Below are 13,870 nucleotides of genomic sequence, written 5' to 3' on the forward strand. Positions count from 1 at the left end.
AAGAAGAATTAAATGTAATTGGTGGCAAAGGAATAGACTATCTCATAACATTGCCCAATTTTTGCTGTTGTAACTTCAATCATACATTCTTATTAAATATATGTATTTTAAATTATTTGAAATGTGTAATACATTCATATAATTTAAACATTAAATGGCACAAAGTAGTATGTTGTGGAAAATCTCCCTTCCCTTTGTAATCTCCCTCCCAGGCTAATCTTAGTGAATTTAAAAAAAGCTGTGGGCATCTTGCGTTTTCTTCCACAGATATTCTATACAAATATAAGCAAATCATGTTTATACTCATATATATAGTCCTCTTCTTTTTTCATATTTTGTTTATTCACCCATCTGCACACTGATCCCCTCTTTTTTGTACATAACTAGAAGCATTTTGTATATAATATTCAGAAACTTGCTTTTCTATGTCATAATCTATCTTGGATATTATTCCAAAATGTTTTATAAGGAACTCCCTGTTTTTTTTGTGTGTGTATAACTACAATGGAATATAATTACAGTAATAAAAATGCACTATATGTAATTTACTTAAGCCAAGTACCTTTTATTTGATAGTTACATTTATATAGATTGTTTAGTTGAAGAGCATAACAACTGCCTTCAGCAGAGGTTGTATCAACCACAAGCAATAAACCACGAACAATTTTTTAAAATATTCTCACTGACAGAGGATATTTTAAAACCTTTTTTTTTCCTTTAGTCTCAGGGCACATGTGTAGGGTATGCAGTTTTGTTACATAGATAATTGTATACCTTGATGGCTTGCTGCACAGATCACCTTGGTATTAAGGTCAGCATTGATTTGCTATTCTTCTTTATACTTTCCCTCCTGTCAACTCCCACAACAGGCTCCAGTGTGTGTTGCTCTCCCCTGTATGTCCATATGTTCTCATTGTCCAGATCCTACTTATAGGTGAAGACATGCAGTATTTGATTTTCTGTTTCTCCATTAGTTTGCTGAGAAAAATGGCTTCCAACTCCATTCATGTCCCTGCAAAGGACATGATCTCGTTCCTTTTTATGGCTGCATAGTATTCCATGGCTTATATGTACCACATTTTCTTTATCCACTCTATCATTGATGGGCACCATTCTCATGATGATAATAAAGACATACCCAAGACTGAGTAACTCATAAAGAAAATAACTTTAATTGAATCAAGGTTTGGCATTGCTAGGGAGGCCTCAGGAAACTTACAATCATGGCAGAAGGGGAAGCAAACATGTCGTTCTTCACATGATGGCAGGAAGGAGAAGTGCAGAGCAAAGGGGACAAGACAACCCTTATAAAACCATCAGATCTTGTGGGAACTCACTCACTATAAGGAGAACAGCAGCATGGGGATAATCTTATCATAATTCAACATGAGATTTGGGTGAGGAAACAGGCAAACCATATCAGGCTCTTATTATTTTGTGGTACGTTCCTTCAATACCTAGTTTATTGAGAGTTTTTAACATGAAGGGATATTGAATTTTATTCAAGGCCTTTTCTTCTTGTATTGAGATAATTATATGGTTTTTGTCTTTTGTTCTGTTTATGTGATAAATTACATTTACTGATTTGTTTATGTAGAACCAACCTTTCAACCCAAGGATGAAGCCAATTTCATTATGGTGGATAGACTTTTAGGTATGCTGCTAGATTCAGTTTGCCAATAATATTTTATTGAGTTTTTTTGTTTGTTTGTTTTGCATTGATGTTCATTAGGAATATTGGCCTAAAGTTTTCTTTGTTATATTTTCATATATATATATATATTTTAATCTCTGCCAGGTTTTGGTATCAGAATGATGAGTTATGTAGGAGTCACTTCTTTTCAAATTTTTGGAATAGTTCTAGTGGAAATACTACTAGCTCCCCTTTGTACCTCTGGTAGAATTCAACTGTAAATCCGTCTGGTCCTGGGGTTTTTTAGGTTGATAGACTAACTATTACTGCCTCAATTTCAGAGCTTGTTATTGGTCTATTCAGGGATTCAGTTTCTTCCTGGTTCAGTCTTGGGAGGTTGTATGTATCCAGGAATTTATCCATTTCATCTAGATTTTCTAGTTTATGTGACTAGAGGTGTTTGCAGTATTCTATGATAGTTATTTGTATTTTTGTGGGCTCAGTGATGATATTCCTCTTATCATGTCTGATTATATTTGTTTGAGTCTTTCCTCTTTTCTTCTTTATTAGTTTAGCTAGTGGTCTATCTACTTTATTAATTTTTATCATTTTTTTTTTTCAAAAAATAAACTCCTGGATTTGTTGATTTTTTGAAGAATTTTTTGTGTCTCTAGCTATTATAGTTCTGCTCTGATCTTGGTTATTTCTTATCTTTTGCTAGCTTTGGGGTTTGTTTGCTGTTGGTTCTTTATTTCTTTTAGTTGTGGTGTTAGGTTGTTAACTTGAGATTTTTCTAGATTTTTGATGTGGACATTTAGTACTATAAATTTTTCTCTTAACGCTGCTTTAGCTGCATCCTGGAGATTCTTGTATGTTTTTATTTTTCTCATTAGTTTCAAAGAGCTTCTTGATTTCTGTCTTAATTTCATTATTTTCCCTGGAGTCATTCAGAGAAGCAGGTTGTTAAATTTCTATGTAGTTGTGTGGTTTTGAGTGAATTTCTTAATCTTGAGTTCTAATTTGATTGCACTATGGTCTGAGAAACTGTTATGATTTCAGTTATTTTGCATTTTCTTAGAAGGGTTTTACTTTTGATTATATCATTTATTTTAGAGTAAGTGCCATGTGGCAATGAGAAGAATGTATATTCTGTCATTTGGGGTGGAGAATTCTGTAGATATGTATCAGGTCTGTTTGTTTCAGTGCTGAGTTCAGTTCCTGAATATCTTTGTTAGTTTTCCACCTTGATGATCTATCTAATATTGTCACTGGAGTGTTAAAGTTTCCTGCTAATATTGTGTGGGAATTTAAGTCTCTTTGAAAGTCTCTAAAAACTTGATTTATGAATCTGGGTACTCCCGTGTGGGATACATATATATTTAGGACAGTTAGATCTTTATGTTGAATTGAACCCTTTACCATTATGTAATGGCCTTTTTTGGTCTTTTATGATCTTTGTTGGTTTAAAGTTTGTTTTATCAGAAGCTAGGATTGCAACCTCTGCTTTTTTTTGCTTTCCATTTGCTTGGTAAATCTTCCTCCATCCCTTTATTTTGAGCCTATGTGTGTCTTTGCAAGTGAGATGGGTCTCTTGAAGACAGTGTACCAATGGGTCTTGTTTCTTGATTCAGCTTGCCACTCTCTGTCTTAATTGGGACACTTAGCCTATTTACATTTAAGGTTAGTATCGATACACGTGGATTTGATCCTGTCATTGTGATGTTGGCTGGTTATTTTGCTTGTTTATGTGGTTGCTTTATAGTGTCATTGGCCTGTGTACCTCAGTGTGTTTTTGTAGTGGCTGGTAATTGTATTTCTTTTCCATATTTAGTCCTTCCATTGGGAGCGTCTATAAGGCAGTTCTGGTGGTAACAAATTTCCTCAGCATTTGCTTATCTGAAAAGGATCTTATTTCTCCTTCACTTACAAGGCTTAGTTTGGCCAGATATAAAATCGTGGGTTGGAATTCCTTTTTTTTTTTTTTTTCAGTAGGTTAAATATTGGCCCTCAATCTCTTCTGGCTCATGTGGTTTCAGCTGAGATGTCTGCTGTTAATCTCATAGGCTTCCTTTTGTAGGTGACCTGGCCTTTCTCTCTAGCTGCCTTTAACATTTTTTCTTTCATTTTGATATTAGAGAATCTGATGATTGTATCTTCTCATGGAGTATTTTATGGGGGTTCTCTGTATTTTCTAAATTTTAGTATTGGCCTCTCTAGCTAGGTTGAGAAAGTTATCATGGATGATATTCTAAAATGTTTTCCAAATTGGTTAAACTTTTTTGAGACTTGTTTTGTGGCCTAACATATGGTCTGTTCTGAGAAATGTTCTATATCTGATGAAAAGAATGTGTATTCTGCAGTAATTGAGTTATATGTTCTGTAAATGTCAGTTAGGGTTGTTTAGTCTAGTATATAGCCTAATTCAGCTGTTTCTTTTCCTATTTCAGTTTAGATAATCTGTTCATTACTGAGAGTGAGGTGTTGAAATTGAAGTCCCATACTATTATTATATTGCAGTCAATTTCTCCCTTCAGATCTATTAATGTTTGCTTAGCAAACTTAGTTGTTTCATGTTGGGTGCATATATATTTACAATTTCCATATATTCTTGCAGTATTCAACTTTCTATCAGTATCCATGATCCTCCTTGCCTGTTTAACAGTATTCTAATTGTAGTCTATTTTACCAACTGTGTTCTTGTTTTCTGATTGCTTTTAAACTCCTCTCTTCCTGTCTTTTTTCTTACTGTCTTCTTTTGTAGTTAAGTGATTTTTCTCTTATAGTATGTTTTAATTCATTACTTTTTATTTCTAGTATTATCTATTATACCTGTTATAGGATTTTGCTTTGTGGTTACCATAATGCTTACAGAAAAATATCTTATAGATATAACAAGTTATTTCAAACTAATGATAACTTATCTTTGATCACAAATAAAAGAATAGAAAAAAAAAGGAAAAACTAAAAATAACTCTATATTTTAACTTTATCACCCCACATTTTGACTTTTTGTTTTCTCAATTTACATCTTTTTATATTGCCTATCTCTTAATAATGTGTAGCTATTATTGTTTTCAATAGATTTGTCCTTTAATCTTCATGCTAGAAATATGAATGAATTACACACCACAATAGAGTATTAGAATATTCTGAGTTTTTCTGTGAACTCACTTTTACCAGTGGGTTTTATACATTCAAAATTTTTTTTTCATGTTAGTGTGTTTTCTTTTAGATTGAAGAATTCTCTTTAGCAATTTTTGGTAAGACAGGTCTAGTGGTGCTAAATTTTCTTAGCTTTTGTTTGTGTGGGAAAGACTTTATTTCTCATGTATCAAGGTAGATTTGGTACAGCATACTCAATTGACATGTTTTTTTTTTTCTTTTAACACTTTGAATACATCCTGTCACTCTCTCCTGGCCTGAAGGCTTTCCATTGAGAAGTTTGTTGCCAGACTAATTTTATGTGATTATTTGCCTATTTTATCTTGCTGCTATTAGGACCCTCTCTTTATTATTGATTTTGATAGTTTAATTATTATATGCCTTTTGATCACCTTATTTGGGTTGAATCTGTTTGATGATCTCTGACCTTCCTGCACGTGGATATTTATATTTTTTATCAAGTTTTGGTAATTTATCTGTTATTATTTCTTTGAATATTTTTTCTACTCCTTGCTCTTTTTCAATTCCTTTTTCAACCCCAATAGTTCTGAGATTCTCTCTTTTGAGGTAATTTTCTTGTAAGATTATTCTATGTGTAGGCATTCTTCATTCTCTTTTCTCCTATCACTGTGTATTTTCAAATTGTCTATATTCAATCTCAATGATTCTTTCATCTAATAGATCCATTCTGCTATTGAGAACCTCTAGTGCATTTTTTTTTACTTCAGAACATGTATTTATCAGTTCCAAAATATCTATTTTCTTTTTAAAAAATTTTAATATTTTTGTTAAATTTCTCAGATAAAGTTTTGAATTGCTTGACTATGTTATCTTGGAGCTCTCTGAGTTTCCTTAAAACATCTACTTTGAGCTCTTTTCAGAGAGCTCATACATTGCCATCTTTTTAGAGTCAGTTGCTGGCTTCTTGCTTTGTCTATATGGGGAATTCATGGTTCTGTTGGTATTGTTTCTTATAGTAGATATATGTATGTGTGTTTACATTGGAGGATCAGTTATTTGTTCCAATTTTCACTGTCTTGTTTTAGTTTTCTTTGATATGTTTACTCAGAGATTCTTTGGAACATAGCTGTTGAATTATTTCATGCTAGATCACTGCCTCTTTATGGGCATTAGATAGCATGCTTCAAGGTTTGCCTTGACTTTAGCAAATGTTCAGAGGACTGCTTGTCCTAGATGACACTGATCCCAAAGAGGTCCCAGGCTATGTGGGAAGGCTGTCTAGAAGCTTCTGCCCAGGGGACTCATGGAACATGCTTCCTACAGCAGAGGGCTGCTAAACAGCCACGCTGATTTGGCATCTCCTTTGTCTTAAATACAGAACATAACTTTAAGGGCTGAGGATGCTATTCTCACTACCCCCATTTGTTTATGGCTGCCTTTGGGGAATTTTCTCTCTTCAGGCACTTGTGATGCTTCTCCTAGGTTGAGCAGAAACAATTATCCATCATCTTGGAGTTTCTTCACTTTTCTGTAGCTCTGGGAACTGGCTCATCCTCAGATTTGAGTTTAGGGGCATTGCCAGTATAATCTTGGTGTATGGATATTAGTTTTGGTTTTCTTTGGGGTGGTGTGAAGCCAGCTTGTGCTTACTTTTCCATTTTGATGATGCCACCCTCATCTATTTTTTAATTTGTACTTTAATTGTCTCTAATTTTGTTGACTATGTATATGCATTTTTGTTTTTTTTTTTCTGGCTGCTTTTAAGTGACTTCTAAGAGATGAAGGGAGAAGTTCTATATTTACTCTGCCTTTTAAAATTAGATGAGTTACATGCCTGATGTAAATGAACTGGCTCTGTTTACAATCTCTGATGAATGAGAAGGCCAAGTGGTCATATTTTTACCACATATTTTTCCTGATTATGACTTGTTGGATCTGGGAAGAATCACTTTCCCAAGGGAAAAAATCATCTAGAACTTGCAGAGCCCATCATATTTCCTTTCATCTACCCCAGATTTTAACAATGAATTTGTAATTAGTTTGTCACAGGCACTAGGGATGAAAGTCATAGAGAAATTTAATTAGGTTGGCCATACTGAGTTCTGACTCAGATAAGTAACTGAGAGAAAGAGAAGACTAGGATTAAAGTGGAAGAGCAATGATAAAAAGAAGCAGAGATCATCCCTACTCCCTTTTTGTTTCCGATGAGAGAGGAGAAAGGAAAAAGCCCATCAGGCAGGCAGTTAGGACGGGTTCTTGGTTGAATTCTTTCAAACAAAATAATAGCCTAAAAACTCAAGCTCCAGACACAGATATGGGACTTGCACAGGGGAGCTTGCATAAGACATGCCCACAGCTGCACAGATAAGAAAGGCTATACAGGTGATCTGCCCAGACATGGCCATAATGAAAACTTCCATCCCCTAACACATGTGCAGTAAGGAGAAGAAAGCAATATGGAGTAACTCAAGCTAAGGGTCAGCATGCGCACTAGGAGGTTGGGGTAGAGCTACCAGAAATTTGCAGGTTGTGCAAATGAGATGCTCAGCCTTCATTGCTTTCTAATAAAACCCTTTGTACTCAGCTATAAAAATAGCAATCCTCTTCTGGACCACTTTTATGCAGTGGAGATCTTTCTTCTTTCACTTATTAAACTTTCACTCCACCCTTGTTTCCTTCTCAGTCATGAGACAAAGAACTCCGGGTGATACCTCATAATGAGACTGCTATATTGTGGTGCATTGGTGAGACTATAAAATTTTGGTGTATTTTCTGAGAAGGGAAACGTTGGAAGGGTGAGTAAGAGTGAATCTCCAACTCTTTACATTCATTTCCCAGGCTTTTTACCCTCAGTTTTTTAAAATTAAACAAAACATTGGGTCTCTATCAGCCAATTAAAGATGAATAGCATGGCTGCTGGTCTTACAAGACTCAGGGAACAGGCTTGCTGGAGAGGCCTTTGTTGACTCCCCATCAGCAACATGTGGTGGGAATGTTGGTTCTGTTTCAACCCAGTTTCCTTTCATGGAGAACCTAGCCATTGTATGAGGTTGAAAGGAGGTCCTATGGCAACTGAAAGCATCTGGCTGAGGCTACTACAAGTTGGTGTTACTTAAAGGGCCCTAAGCTAACTCCAGCCCTGACAGCCCCTCAGGGTGTTGCTGTCAGGACTTCCAGACTTTTTAATTGCTTTTTCTTCCTTTCTTTTCATGGCTACTATGTCTCCTATTCCTTCTTTGTATGAAATGTTGTGGGTGGGAAACAATCCCTATTAAGTAAAGTCAGCAAGTACCTTAGTAATGAGGAATGGAACTCAAAGAATTATTGTTTCTGTGATTTTCTGGAGATGGGGTAACTTCAAGATTTCAGCCTAAACTGACATCTAGCAAAGGCCTTTTTTGTTTTCCAATAATAGACATTCGTGGCACTGTATAGGGGAATATTTCACCCAGAGAAAATACGCTTCTCTCCATTTGAGTTTTTTTTGTTGTTGTTAAATCCATGTAAGAGCTCAGCATTGTCCAGTGAATCTGAGCAATGCCTCTATGAAACTAAGTTTCCTCTGCTGGGAAGCATATTATGCAGACAGCCTATTAAGGCTCCAATATCTCTTTCTAAGCTTTGCCTGAAAAAATAATTTGAAGTTAGAGTATTTACCTAACATTTGAAACCCTACAGTGCCACGTAGTAGGGTGGGAGTTTTCTCTGTGGGGAGCCTTTTTGGACCTTTGCCCAAAACCTCTAGTTTGCCAGTTTCTCATTTATGTCCCTCTCTCATTGACCAGGCCCCATGCCCTTTTTGTAGACAGGAAAATTCCTCTTTCAACAGCTGGGAGGAAGCTACCCTGGCAGGACAGAGTTTATCTCAGTGTTATCCCCATCAGAGGAAAGACAGCCATTCAATTCTTACATTTATTTAAGGTATCTGTTCCGTATTCAGCTACTTTGGCATCTAAGCAAGAAAGGGATGTTATGTTAGAAGTCAATTCTTCCCATTCTCTAGGAACTTATAACTTTGCCCAGGCAGTAGTAAGAGGATGTAAGGATAGAATTAAGATAACTCCTCCGTCAAAGGGTCTTGTCTAAGTTCCACTACTGCACAATCTCTCCTGGGGCCCTAAGAATCTCAAGAGCCATAAGGGCCAAGTGGGTCTAGGAAACCAGCAGCGTAGAGAGCTAGAGCCTTAAGCAGGTGAGCATGACTATTTCTGCTGACTTGCTTCTCCATACCTGTTGGTGAAGGTCATGCTTGCATCCATGGGTAGCACCTGTGTCAGTTGCCAGGACCCAGAGGATATGTGGAGAAAGAGGAGAAGAGGGATGCATTTCTATCTTTTTCTACCCGCTGGGTCACTCTGAAAGGAGGAAGGAGACTGAGGGACACCTTTTCCTCTTCTCTTTTCTAGGTGAGTAACAACCCATCTTCAAGCTTGCACTTTCCTTGAGTGTAGCCTGGATCTCCTTTAACCCTAAAGTTTCCTCTGGGCAGGCCCCAACTTCAATGATACATCTAGGCCTTTCAGGATTTAACCCAAGTATTTAAACTCTGTTGGAAGGATGTTATATTACTCTTAAATTAAATTCTAACTGCTGCTGAGAAACAGGCAGTCCTACTGGTAGCACAGAAATCTGGAGATGAACAGAATGTCTCCCATAGCCAATGAAGAAACAAAGAGAGCCAAAAGGGGAAAGAGGGTGAGAAAGAGGCAGAATCCCCATTTCCATTAGGAAGAGAGGCAGTGCCCCTTGAAAACCCTAATTGGAACCCTAGTAATCCCATAGATGAGAGGAAAAGAAAACACTTTCAGACATGTATATCAGAGGGCTTACAGAGGACCAGAGCCAAACTTCTTAACTACTCTAAGCTATCAGTGACAGATAAAAAGCTAGATGAAAACTCTCAGCCTTTTTAGAAAGGCTGAGAGGGCTTTGGTAAAACACACCTATCTACTAATTCAATTGAGGGACAGCTAATCTTGAAAGACAAGCTTACTCAGGTGGCCCCCTGACATCAGAAGGAAGCTGCAGAAACAGGCTATAGGACCAGGTGGCACCTTAGAAAATCTCCTAAGGGTAGCCATCTCAGTCTTTTCTAATAGGAACCAGGAGGAAGCCCAGGGAAAGGAGAGGAAACACATGAGAAAGGCAGAAAGGGATACCTTGGAATGGAATGCAGGCCTGGCACTCCATAAGGCCACACTTCAAGACAGCCTGGTAAAGTTGGCAGTAACAAATTTTGCTGCAGGCCTCCATCTTGTTTTACATCCTTGAGCATAACCTGTAACCACATAGCAGTAGTTTTTTTAGCCTCTGCCGTTTTACAGTGGCACCCAGGTTCAATCCTGGCTTGGGGAATGAATACTTTCAAGTTAATAGCTGTGTGACTTTTACCATTTGCTAATTCTCTTCCTCTTCCATGAACAACTTCCAACTTCCTTTCTTAAACCCTTCTTTCTCTAAGTTGCCTTTAAAGCTTCTGGATTTTGTGAAAGCTGTTGTCACCCCTTTGAAAATACCTTGTACACTTGTAACCTAATTGAGGCTTGTTGGTTTCACCTGTGAGGTTACTTTTGGTAAAGTTTAAAAGCCAAAAATATTAGCTCCTTGGTGTGCCTAAAGTTGAGTAACAAAGGATTTAAACGGATTTTCTTAAAGAACACTGAACTTAATTGAAAGTGAATATCTGAGTTATATGTACATTTAAAAGACCTTTATGTTTTTCTCCTCTCGGATCTTGTTTTTCTGGAAAAGAAAGAATTCTCAGTTGATCAAATTACTTTTCTCTACTCTGTCTTGCCACTCTTGGTGCATGCATGGAAGGCCCTCAGATAATTTCTGATGGCCTGGGGCTCCTTGGTAAAAACAGAAAATGTGCCATGGATTCCATTTTGGGAGAAACCTCTGTTTTCCTCTTAGGACCCTAGGAATTAGAGGCAGATAGATCCCTTTCAAAATCTGTTTTGTCCTCCAGCTATACATGTTTATTAGGCCCTAGAAACTTCATGCTTTTTAAGCCCTGCACTTAAAGGACCCTTCCCACAGGGCAATAATCCAATTAGAAGATTGACATATGAAAAATCTTATAACTACTTGATCTTCTTCTGTCTATGTAGTTATATATGTGTTGCACATGATACTGTGAAAAGAGCTCTAATTGATTGGCTTAAAGAAAAATAAGTGCTTAAATCAAATATTTTTCAAAGGAAAGATAAAAGCAGTAATGCCTTTTAGTTCATATGACTTTAATAGTTAAGAAATAAAAATAGTTTTAAAGATAATTGGTGAAATACAAATGTTGTCAAAATGTAAGTAAATAGGTAGTCTAAATCATGTAAGTCAGGGACCAGGCTTGCTAAATATTTCAAGGTTGCAAACTGCCTGCTTTACAACTTGGTAGGGCCTGGGACATGTGAAATTAACCACACCCCTAAGTAAGCTGGAAGGAGTCATGATTTATCTGCACCAAGTATATAATTAAAACAACCTACTAGATTTTACATTGAAGTTAAAAATTGCTAGAAATTACCATTATAACATGTAATTTAGACTACTGAAAATAGATTTACATGCAGGGTGTATAAAAACAGTAAAATGTGTTTTTAGTAAAAGATTATAAGAAGGCATGAAAATGTAGATTTTGCCTCTGGTTGAAGGATTGTCTTAAATTAGATAAAATAAAGCTGAAGGCTTAAGCAAGTTGTGGAGAGATTGTAAAAATTAATCTTGCAAAGGAAACTCTGTGTGTGAACATATGGACTAAATTCAAAAGGGTATTATATGATTTTTATAAATTGAGCATTGAAATAAAAGCACAATAAGGTTCTTTTTTTTTTAAAGATGCTAATCTGCTCTTTAGCAAAATTTGTAAAGTTTATAAAAGATTTGTAAGAATGTCACCTCATGGTCAAACTGGTTAAGATTGGATATAATTGTCTGTAAGGTTTCATTAAAAATTGGAGTTGACATTGATAGTAGACTAATGCAACGGTGGAATTTGGCTTTCTCCCACTTGAGCAGGATTTTCATGTAATAGTAAAGGCTAATAAAATGATTTTGGTTTTTCAAATTTTTGAGTCATTATTTTGGCAAAATAAATAACTTATGGTAACTGGAGTTGTATTTCATAATATCAAGTTTTTAAACCTCTAATATTTAACAGGCTTCTCAGAATTAAACTTCAGTTTCAAAATTGTGTTTCCTGATGCCTAGCTTTTGGATGCTACAGAGGGCCTCTGAAGCAGCCAGAAGAGAGGTAAATAGAATTATTTAACATGTTTAGATACATGGGATTGCCAAAGTGATGTGTAATCTTCTTCAGGATTTATTTCAGTAAATAATATTAATATATGTTGTGAAATCATATGGGATGTCTAAGGTTCTAATGTCTGAACATATGCTATCAATTGTAATTAAGTTTATTATGTTAAGCTATTGTAAACCACAGAAATAACCAAACGTCTTCATCAATGATATATTTGACTGTAACAACCCTGGACATACTGTCATTTACAGACAACTGTTGTCTTGTTCTAATTCTCTTCAAAATATGGTTTATAATCAGCTGTAGGACTTTAACAGGTGCACTCAAAAGCAGGTTTCTGATAACAGAAAAATGTACAGGACTCATGAAAAGCTGAAATGATTATGAATATCAAGCAGAACAGGAGTTAAAGAAAAACTGAGCTAATAGAAAACTGAAGTAATGGTTTTAAATTTTTTGCATAAAACATTGCTGATCCTTATTTAGTTTTTAAAGTCAAGGAAACTTTTAAGCTAGCTACAGCTTCTAATAACTGAGTAAAGTATAGTTCTGTGAACAACATTTGGAGAATATTTGTTTCTCTCTGCCTGGCTTCTCCAGAATTAGGAAACCCTTTATGAGTATTCTTGACTTATAGCAATATAGTTGTTTGCCTCAGTGCAATAAGCATCCATTTTCTATTGCAATAGGATGTGATTGCAGAAACTGGTTGTTTTAGCAAGGCTTTGACTGGAAGGATATACTACCCTTTAAGGAATCAGGGTTAGCCTGCAGAGCCAATAAAAGCCCCTTGGGAAAACTGGCCTGATACCTTTCTCCACACTCCTTGTAATGGATTGTTAATCTGTGGTGAGTAAAGAATGTCACTTTCTAATAGGCCCAGGAACGCCATGTTCTTGGGCCCTCAAGAAAAGAGGAATTCACCCAACTCATAGGTATTTGAGGGTACAAACCCATGACTGGGCTTGACTTTAAAAAGTACTACCTGAGATTCTTTGTGGAACAGAGTTCCAAAAAGTCAATTTAAAAGGCCTATGTAAAAATAATTACTCTTGCTGCCCTTTATGCGAATAATCAGGCCAAGTATAAAACTAAAGTGAGGTTTACGAACAGCTCAGTTCTATCATGAATTTTTTTTTTTTAACAAAAATGAGGACTGGAAAGAGAAAAATTGTCATATGCTTGTCATTAAATTCTAATCTCAGTAGTTTTTTAGGCTCTTGCCTACATTTTAGATTAACTCTGCTCATTCCTGTAACCAACAAGCAATCTCTGACTGCAGCTCAGAAGAAACAAAAAGGGATGAGTAATGTAAAAATCTGGATCAATATTCTAGTTCTGGACAATTATATTACAAATCCTGCCTGGTAATGAGAATAAATAGGGTGCCCATAACCTGGAGTTTTCTTTGGGAAAATAAAACCAAAGAAGTTAACCAAAGCCAAGCCCATGCACCCTTGGCAGGCATAACTCTAGCCACCAGTTATCTGGGTGTGTTGACAGCCTTGAGCTGTTTTTACCCCTACCCCTTGTTTCATTTTAATACACGTCCTCTAATAACCCAAATTGTTTCTTCTCACCTAAAGGGTATCAATCTCCAAATGGTAATGGAAATAAAAGCACACATGGACATATCTTTCTTCCAAGAACCCTCAGACCAGCCCCAGGAGGAAACCTAGCTACTGTTCCCCACACAGTGCCCCTCTCTAGTAGGAAGTAGCAAGGAATATCATCACCCTACCTACCTAACAGGAGTTAGGGTCTCCACCCCTTAAGAAGGAATAAGAGAGAAGAAAGAAAGAATCTGGTCAACCAGCAGCTTGGGTGGGTCCTCAGTTGAATTCTTACAAGCA

The sequence above is a fragment of the Sapajus apella genome, unplaced genomic scaffold, assembly GCF_009761245.1.
Source record: "Sapajus apella isolate SASKATOON/1434 unplaced genomic scaffold, GSC_monkey_1.0 scaffold55, whole genome shotgun sequence".
Classification (NCBI taxonomy): domain Eukaryota; kingdom Metazoa; phylum Chordata; class Mammalia; order Primates; family Cebidae; genus Sapajus; species Sapajus apella.